Source organism: Dermacentor andersoni, chromosome 7, assembly GCF_023375885.2.
Source record: "Dermacentor andersoni chromosome 7, qqDerAnde1_hic_scaffold, whole genome shotgun sequence".
Lineage (NCBI taxonomy): Eukaryota > Metazoa > Arthropoda > Arachnida > Ixodida > Ixodidae > Dermacentor > Dermacentor andersoni.
Genome location: NC_092820.1, coordinates 139,403,312 through 139,413,683, shown reverse-complemented (window position 1 = coordinate 139,413,683; position 10,372 = coordinate 139,403,312).

Sequence of the window (10,372 nt, the reverse complement as noted above, 5' to 3'; positions counted from 1 at the left end):
CAGCCGTCTTCTATTCCTTTCGGAACGGGGCAGCCTGCGGCTATTCCGAAGAAAATTCAGTTTTGTTCGGCATATTAATACATCTTTATCGCATACACGTCACTTTGACGCGGTGAGTTCTTGCGGTTTTGTGACGTCGCGTGACAGGCAGGTGAAGTGGGTGCAGCCCGAAAACTTTTTACCAATAGCTGAGGGCTAATGGCGAAAAGGGGTCGAATAAGAAATAACTGTTTTTCTTTCTTCTGTCAAATCATGCATAATCAGTGTGTACACATCATATCAGATGGGGAGGTATCGCGGTTTTCGTGACGTCGCGTGACAGACAGGTGAAGTGGGGGTGGTCGAAAAAAGTTTTTGACCAATCGTGGAGGGCTGATAGCAGAATTGGAATAGAAAAGTTTGGAATAGTTTTACGTTATAGCGCCCCAGGTGTGTCAGAACACTGTGCATCGCAGTTAGCGGAACGACTCATCGGAACATTTTCAGGCATGGTAGTGTATCTAAAAGCACAGAACACTGATATGCGTACACCGGAACGCTATATTGTACAGCGCCTGCTCCTCTCTAAACACCATGTTTATCAACGCTTATTTACCCACAACTAACTTTTATCTATTCGTGGCTGGTATCGGCAGAGGTTCAATACTGCATCATCAGTCCTCGGAAATGACTTGTCATACAGAGTATCTTAATATGTAGCCCTATAGAGGCCTTCGCGACGCTCAAGTTTTTTCCAGCATCTCACTACGTATGTAACGCAGTGAAGAACCCTACACCTGTGGTCTTCGGTTGCTCTGAAAATAATAGGTGCAACGGCTCATGTCAGTTGTGTGTCGGACAGCACTTAGAATATGTGGTGAGTAGGCAGAGCTCAGAGCGGGTGGACGCATATTAAATTGCAGGCGGCTCTGAAAGAGAACACCCTCGTAATAAGTATTGGTGAAGGAGTTCGCATAGGCGCGATGATCCGGAAGCATTGTAAATGGCTCATGACGGGGGCCACAACCACTACATTAGCAAAGCTTGCCGTTGCTTTTGAGTGAGTGATTCCTTCACGAGTCATGTACATAATCGCGGCTAGGCGTTTGACAGACAGGATTGTCCCGATTTCTTCATATAGTTCGTCATGTGCTGACCATACGCATGCATTAGTACAGACAGCGATCAAAACACAAGGACTACTTCACCAGCTGCAAGGACATTCGAAGTAGCTTCAAAGAGCCTTCTAATCGAACGATCCAAAAATGCTGCTGCCTCGAAGAACGCGGGCAGGTGGCAAAGCATCAGTTGCAGCTTGTGCGCTTAATAGTCCGGGAGCGCCTACGATTGCACTTAAAAGGAAGCTGCAACAAAATTTGCGCGTAGGTAGATGATACACGGAAGCCTTTATGCAAGATTTCACGTTTCCGATACGAGTAGTTGTAAGGGCTAATGCTCAAAAACGTAGTTTTTAGTATCAAAAGCGAAAGAAATGTGGCACGTTACCGTAAATTAGAAAAAAAAAAAACATATGGAGTTTCACGTGCCAAAACCGCGTAAGGAACGTCGTAGTGAGACGGTCCGAAAATTTGGACCACTTGTGGTTTTTTAACTTGCACCTAAATCTACGTTGGCGGTTTTTTTCGCATTTCGCCCCCATCGAAATGCGGCCGCCATGGCCAAGATTCGATTGTGCAACGTCGTGCTCACACGAGATCAGAAAGGGCAATTTCCCTGCGGATTAAGGCGAAAACGACTTGGGGTGTATCGCAAAATGCAGAAAGTCATTGTAGCATATGCTAAACAGGTTCAAAGAGAAAACCTGCTCGCTAACGAAACATTCATCAGACTACTTGACATAATCATTCGAATGCATTGTTACTTCCTCTGACTATTTTTATCGCAGCAAAGCGCGTATTTCTAGTGCCCTTATATCTCTATGTTAAAGGGACACTATAGCAAAACAATAAATCAATCTGCACTAATGAAGCATTGTTTGAGAACCCCGCAGGCAGTCATTTAAAAAAATAGTTTGGATATTAGACGAGAAAATGAAGGTGCAAGTATCAGTATTTGAATTTCGCGTCGAAACCGCAGCGCCGGTACGTCAGCGTGACGTCAGAGATTCCAAAGTATATTTTCGCATTTGGGCCGCGTTGGCTGAATAAAGGCTTCCGAAACTTGCCATGTTTAATATTTGGTTCCTTTAGAACCCATTGCAGTCAATCTGTACCGCTATATATTAGTAGTAGGCCCTAGAAGATGCCATCAAAATCCAAGATGTCACAGCCACCAAGTGCGGAAACTTGATTAGGTGTCGCCACCCGTCTTTCGTTCTTGCGCTTTTTCTGGCTTACCAAACGTCTTATCGTTGTAAGAGTGGTGTTGTTCGTGTTGTAGAGCGGCAATTTACTGATTCAGAAGAACTCATTTTTCACTTTAGTGTCCCTTTAAATACCTGTCTCTTGATTAGCTTTGCCTAGTAACACCATGGTATTTTGATAGACTCCCACCAGTGGTCTTGGGTTACACCAATAATTGAGGCACCATCCATTTTGGTGCCATCTAATTTGGGTCCACCAAAGGTCTACGGTTTGTCTTCCACTAAATGCAGTGGGTTCAAGTGCCTTCATGAACTTTGCCTTTGTAGCGGTGCGATTATCACCCCCCGAGGCAGCGAAAAAGACGACTCACGGGAACGCAACGCGAGGATACAACACGCTGACACGCTCGACTACCGCGGCTGCTTCTAGGAGTCTGCAGCGCCATTACTGGCTGCTCAAAATAAACCGAGGCTACCTCTCTGCCCCTCTTCCCCCAAATAGGTGACACCGGAGCACCGAGCCCAGCCATGCCAGCGTTAGCATGGCAACTCAACCTGAACGAGTGACGTGGCCTCACGTGGTCCGGCAGACGTCCCGCGGCTGTAGAGTGTCCAGGAATTCTACATCGACAAGCCAGACACCTGATTGATACACCGGGACAACCATTTTCGTAACAAGATTCAAGGCTCCTGCTGCGTTCCAGGGTCCAGCTGGCAACCCCCGGCCCCGATTTCTACGAGGACTTGACGGAAGCCGTCATTGCTCATCACACCACCTTGAGCGCTCAGCCAGAACTCTTCTCGCCATTTCAACCGTCACGTGATTAGTCGTCTGCGCCCACCCGTGCCGATCGTCAACACGTGGCTGGCCCTCAATCAAACCTCTGTTCGGTCTATGAGCCTCCTCATTGTATTACCCATGAGCGACTTCGGGCTTTCGCCTTAAAAAGAAGTCGTCAAAAATGGTATCTGGCTTAAGACCCTTCCGCTCTTCCAGCAAACTGGTTCAGTGCCGAAAGATCGCTAAAGTTGGATGGTGTTTCTTTCGTTGTTTTTGTGGTGTTACGTATTTAAAACCAGTATCCGGCTAAGCAACATCATTTAACACTTTGTCGGCATTTATAATTCCTGCAGGACCCATCTCACGATGACTGTCGACAACAGACATTTAATCAACCTGGCGGCACAAGGCGTAGATTTACGACCTCTAAAGTTTTTTCTGAACCTTCCTTGCTTCGGTTGTATACGAGAATAACGGTCTCCGGTATCAGCCCACATTTCTCTGGCACTCAGTTGCGAAAGCCGTTATTGAGCATGACGGCGACGGAGTTTCGATGGTGAAAAGACGCAGAGCCTAATTACTTTGATGCAAAGGCAAATATGGCATGGCAGTGACCGCGTGACGGCAAGGAATGATGATTCTGATATGATAGCGCCGGCGTGAAGACAGTTCAATGATAACGAGTGTGTGGCAACAACGACAGGAATATGACGAAATAAAAACAACGGCATGACAAGGTGGAATGACGACGATGGTGTGCCGATAAAGGCACGGCGAGTGTGAGACGAGAAATCTAGAATGACCACAATGGAATGACCACGAAGGCACCACATCCATAGTTCAAAAACTTGGGCTGCCTTATTGGCGTAATAGTAAAAATAGATAAATATGAGTAGACAGATAGATAGCTACCTTGATAGATAGTGAGATAGACAGATAGATAGATAGCTACCTTGATAGATAGTGAGATAGATAGACAGCTACCTTCATATATAATGAGATAGACAGATAGCTACCTTCATAGATAGTGAGATAGATAGATAGCTACCTTCATAGATAGATAGATAGATAGATAGATAGATAGATAGATAGACAGACAGACAGACAGACAGACAGACAGACAGACAGACAGACAGACAGACAGACAGACAGACAGACAGACAGACAGACAGACAGACAGACAGACAGATAGACAGATAGATAGATAGATAGATAGATAGATAGATAGATAGATAGAGAGATAGATAGATAGATAGACAGACAGACAGACAGACAGACAGACAGACAGACAGACAGACAGACAGACAGACAGACAGACAGACAGACAGACAGACAGACAGACAGACAGACAGACAGACAGACAGACAGACAGACAGACAGACAGACAGACAGATAGATAGATAGATAGATAGATAGATAGATAGATAGATAGATAGATAGATAGATAGACAGACAGACAGACAGACAGACAGACAGACAGACAGACAGACAGACAGACAGACAGACAGACAGACAGACAGACAGACAGACAGACAGACAGACAGACAGACAGACAGACAGACAGACAGACAGACAGACAGACAGACAGACAGACAGACAGACAGACAGACAGACAGACAGACAGACAGACAGACAGACAGACAGACAGACAGACAGACAGACAGACAGACAGACAGACAGACAGACAGACAGATAGATAGATAGATAGATAGATAGATAGATAGATAGATAGATAGATAGATAGATAGATAGATAGATAGATAGATAGATAGATAGATAGATAGATAGATAGATAGATAGATAGACAGACAGACAGACAGACAGACAGACAGACAGACAGACAGACAGACAGACAGACAGACAGACAGACAGACAGACAGACAGACAGACAGACAGACAGACAGACAGACAGACAGACAGACAGACAGACAGACAGACAGACAGATAGATAGATAGATAGATAGATAGATAGATAGATAGATAGATAGATAGATAGATAGATAGATAGATAGATAGATAGATAGATAGATAGATAGATAGATAGATAGCAATGCTCAGAGCGCTTGCATTGTGCAAAAATTCGATCGCATCATAATTAGCTGGGCAGACAACGTAATGCATAGGGCGGATAATCAGCCATCTGTCAGTGATATTGAATGGGTGACAAGAAAATGTAAGCGCGATCAAGGATCGCAAGATAATAGGTATTGCGACAAAATTAGAAAGTTTGCAGGCATTACTTTAACTAGCTTCCACAAGTAGATGTGATTAGAGATTCCTGGGTGTGGCGTTCGTCCTGCAGTGGTATATAGGCTGTCATGTTTGGAGTCGGGAATGAAATAGATGGTAGGTGGCCCATGCCCTCGTCCAACTTATCCACGCTGAGGACGTTGTTGAAAGGAGGGACTTTTTCTCATCTAGAACGAAGAACATGGGTTTATTTACAGTATTTACATCAGAACATTACAGTTTATCACTCTAACATGACTGAACGAGGAATGAACACTCCGCAGCCGCACAACAGTTGCTTATAAATACTCTGTCCTCCCTGGATCCCTAGTCGAGGGAAAAACGGCCGTTCAACCTGCTACCAATTCGGTGCGTTCGAAGTCATCGTAGCCGACCCGCCTTTGAGGGGGAGGGGGGGTTACACACACACGTTCTCACAGGTTTCACTGACCAAGCCGAGGCGAGTGGGTTTTAGCAGACACGGTGCTTTATCCGAGCAGGCGCCTCTTCATCCGAGTGTTGACTCCGTAGTCAATGGCCGCCGCGTCTGTTCATGGCTTCTAAGCTGCGTGAGACGGCACCGCAAAATTTTTCCCAAAGACTCCCCTGCTCCTATCAAACCGTGAAGGTGGTGGCAATTCCACAAATAATACTTAGCCCGGCAAGCGCGTTTTGTCATATAGGCACCGAGGGTGTGTTGATGCGGCACTCTGTCGTCCCTACAAAACGAGTCGCCGGGGCAGGTGGGGAAGGCTTCCATTATCGCTTCTGAGAAGCTCGCCACCCTCGAAGCTGCGGGTGGTTGGGAAAATTTCATAGGTTGGTACCCTTGCCGGCCGTGCGTAACAAGTCTCATAATCGTGATGATACCGTCTGTTCAAACTTTGTGCAGTGGTACCAAAACTATCAATTCATTTATGAGCACGTCAATGCCTGTCTGATATCGTTTACTTTTTTGACAGATCGCCGAAACATAACTGATATCTGTAAAATTTTGGAAGAGGAGGCTTACAAGGATTACTCATGGGACATGGAAACGTTACCGTCAGAGCCAACTGAATAGGAGGCAGTTGATTACGAGTATTCTGAAGACGAGTAATAAAAATAATTTTATTATTGCAGGTGTATACTAATCCTCATAACACGCAGATTTCTACGTTGCATGACCAGCTATTTATGTGCAGTTATTTATATTTGTTGCATTAGTTACAGAATACTCATTCATTAGTGCCTCTACTAAAAGTTTCTTATGAGTTTCTTGTACTTTAAATCTTCCAATAAGCATTGCTGAAAAAAATCTAATTACTGGGTTTTACGCGTCAAAACCACTTTCTGATGATGAGGCACGCCTTATGGGGGAATTCTAGAAATTTGTACCACCTGGGATTCTTTAACGTGCACCTAAATATAAGTACACGGTTGAGCTTTGTTGAAGTAAATTGTAGTAAAATGTACGGTCGCCCTACAGCAGCTTATAAGTTCTCTTTTTTCCCACTGGTATGATTACTCTGTAATATTGAATATGAGCATATGCGGCCACTGTACATTTGAAAAGTGGAAAATCTGCATTGCGACAAACCTGATGATAGTCAACAGCTAAACAGTATCCACATTATACTGTTAAATTCACGTCATCCGTAACTACGCGAAAAACCGACACAATGGACTGGAGGTGATATACCCAACCTTGAATATTCGTTCAGTCCTTCCTGACCAATACGAAATCGGACTTTGAAATATTGGGTTGCATGTTCCGGTATGCTGAGTGGGAAGCGTAGCATCCAAGCGATGCAGCCGCGCCTAAGCGTCTTAGCTTTTCTTGGGCAGTTGTTTGTGGCGTAATTCGTCAAAGTCGACTGCAGCAGCAAAGCTTACCGGGGTCATCTAGACTACTCTTTTCTGCTGGGCGGCTGCCAGCGAAGACGTATCAAGAGCCTTCCACTGTTCGATTCACTGAAACTGCCGTGCATGACTTTAATTCGCGGCGGAACCTAAGACGAAACGGTCCGCTCAAAGCACAGCCAACGGACACCACCCCCAATAATTCTTTGTTAAAGGGCAGTATATCATGCACGAATAAGCGTCTAATCCTTTTTGTAGCAAGGGATGAGTGTTTGCGGCATGCTTTCTCCAAGACGACTGCGGTAACAAAGCGTACCAAGGCCATTGGAACTCCTTGTTTCTGCGGTGCGGCTGCCAGTGACGATGGATGAAGCGCCTTCCGCTGCAGGATTGAGTAAGGACGCAGCATGTGCCTTTCATTCGCTGCCGGACTTACGACAAAACGGCCCGCTGTTATCGATAGCAAGTTACCTAGCGGATTCTACTCCCCACACATATTTTTAGTGGGCTGCGTAGCGGCCGAATGATGTAGACAGAGATAAACGTGTTCGTATTTCTGGTGCACTTTATTAAATACAACAGTACCTCCGAATTTAAAAGCGGCGCATCGTACTTAGTAGTGCTGCCTTGCCCAAGCGTGTTGTGTGAGAGATTGGTAAGTTGCTTTGATCTGCTTTGTCAGCTTGGTGTTCTGAGCGGAGATATCAAAATGCAGCTCGTTCCTGATATTGAGAAATAGTAGGCAGCGATCCTTGACAATCGGAAGGTTTGTGCAAAATACTTAGGATCAATCCTAACTATTCTAAATCCTCAATCCCAATTGTTCAATCCTAAATACTTAACATCGGTACCTTTAGAAATGTGGTTGCTGGTTCAATCTGTTGTCTATGCTATCGCCGAACTTTTTAGCATTAAATTGCATGCGTGACATAAGTAGTGTCGTATGTTCTAGAACGCATGTTGGTACCGGTGGTCACACTGTAATCTACGCCGGTTCATCTATAAACAGCCCGCACGTCTGACCCATGGATTTGATTTTCGACGATCGCTGACATGCTTGCTGCTGCTGTTGTGTTGTAATGTAGCGTACTTTATTTGGGCACAAGTTCGCTCAATAAAAAGTTAGTTTTGCAATTCAAAGTATATTTCTACTGTCTGTTTATTCGCTATCGGTACAACATGAGAATATTTTCAGGTTATATTTCGGGTCTGTGAGTGCCACGGCGCAACTTGTTATACTCTTCCGTTGCAGTCTTAAATCAGTTGTATTCCTCTACCATATTTCTGATTTAATGGATCCGGATGTTCCCTACTATATTAATATCACAGTCTCCTCGTAGCCACATAGTCCCCTGAAAAGTTCCCTGCTTAGAGCTAAAACACAGTCCAGTTACATCAAATTTGTTGTTATGTCAAACCGCGACTTTAGAGGCGTATTGCTATCCGCAACAAACATCTCTGCATATGCATTTAGTATTAAAGTGCTGGATGAGGCGCTCTGCTAGGGCATTTGCTTCAAGTTGTAGGATTTCAAAAATTTTAAGACGATAACATTGTCCTCGTGCCATTGCCTACTCTTCTAGCATCAGCATCTCGGCCCCATTATCAGACAAAATCAAATTTATGAGCTTGAATGGCTTGTTCCATCAGGGTATTGTATTATAAAAGTCTGAGTGATGCGAACTAACTCCCATATCTTTGTGGTTTCAGTGAAATAGTGATGCATGGTAGAGTGAAGCGGAGAGCTGAGTATGACGGAATTATCACGTGGTTTCTTTCGGCAGGGAACTGGCTGTGGTAGTCTGAGACAGATGACGTGCCAACATGTAATTCTCTATATCAATTCTGTTGGTATTGCAGTTAACATGTTTCTGAATCTTCCAGTAAAGCTACCGAACAGCATCACACTTTCCTGAATGTGGGCTGTTCTCATAGAGCCATCACATTCTTATATGCAGTTTTGGGGCGCAATAACCCTTCCGTTGACAAATTCCAAGAATTCAATGTCTTCCCACATGCTGGCCACATACCCAATTATTTGCAGCATGTGAAATCTTGACATTCCATCTCCCTGAAGTTGCTTCTCTCCATGTCCTAAGGTAGTATGAAAAGCCAACTCCCAATTCCACTACTGCATTTTGCCACTTTTCCCTTTGTTTGTGCAAGTCTTGGAATATATGTTAAAGGTTGAATGTCAAAGAAGAGCGTGAAGAGGCTGCTCTCTAAGTAACGTCTGATGTAGAGCACTGCTACCATGAAGACTAACGCCTCATTTTGCGATTGTGCAGTTTGCTCATTTCTCCAATATGTATAGGAATAATAGCCAGTGACCTTCAACCTCCGGCTTAAGTCTTTGTTTATATCTCGTTGGTATATTTCGGTTCCTGTGCCTTAATCGGATGCACAAGTACAGAGTTCGAAAGGTTTGGCGCAATCTGGCGAAACAGGATTGTGCATGAAGGCAAGGCATGCACAGTTTCTTGATATGCTCCGTTGCATTCGTCGCTCCATAAGAAGGATTTTTCCATTTAAGCCAAGGTTGTGAGATATCTAGGTATAACATCAGATCCCTCAATGAACGCCCTTCAGCGTGTTAGCGGCACTTCAAATACTCGCAGTGAGTGAACGTCGTGACGATTCTGCACTTTCGTACTCGTTTGATAGACTGTTCATTTGTAGTTTGCGAGTAGCTGCCCAGAAATCTCCCGCGAAATGCAAGCTTTCTCTGATTGAGCTTAGTTTTCCTTTTGTTTTAACGCGACAGCGTTAAGGAGCGCGTGTCGCAGAAAAGCCGGTGCCGTCGGTGTGCAATAAATATAACCGAATTATGCCCGGAACTTGAACAAAAGGCATACGATGATTACTCATGGCAATATGCAACAATTTCGGTTGATGGAAATGGAACTACATCAGAGTGCAATAGTTTCTACGAAGAGCATAAATAAACAAATGTGGCCGCCTAACACAGCACGAAGTTGCACATAAGAGGTGTATAAAATGCATGAGCAAGGACCACTTATCCAAATTTATATACACTATGTTTATGTGAGCAATTAGTGAATACTTGAGCATATCAAAAGTCTATTTCGTCTTTATTATTCGCCTGAGCGTGCTATGAGGTATCTTTATTTGTAGCCTCTTAAATGCTTTCGAATGTGCGGTACGCCATCCCAGGAATATACTACCGAAAGGATTTCGAAATTATGGCGTTTGCATCT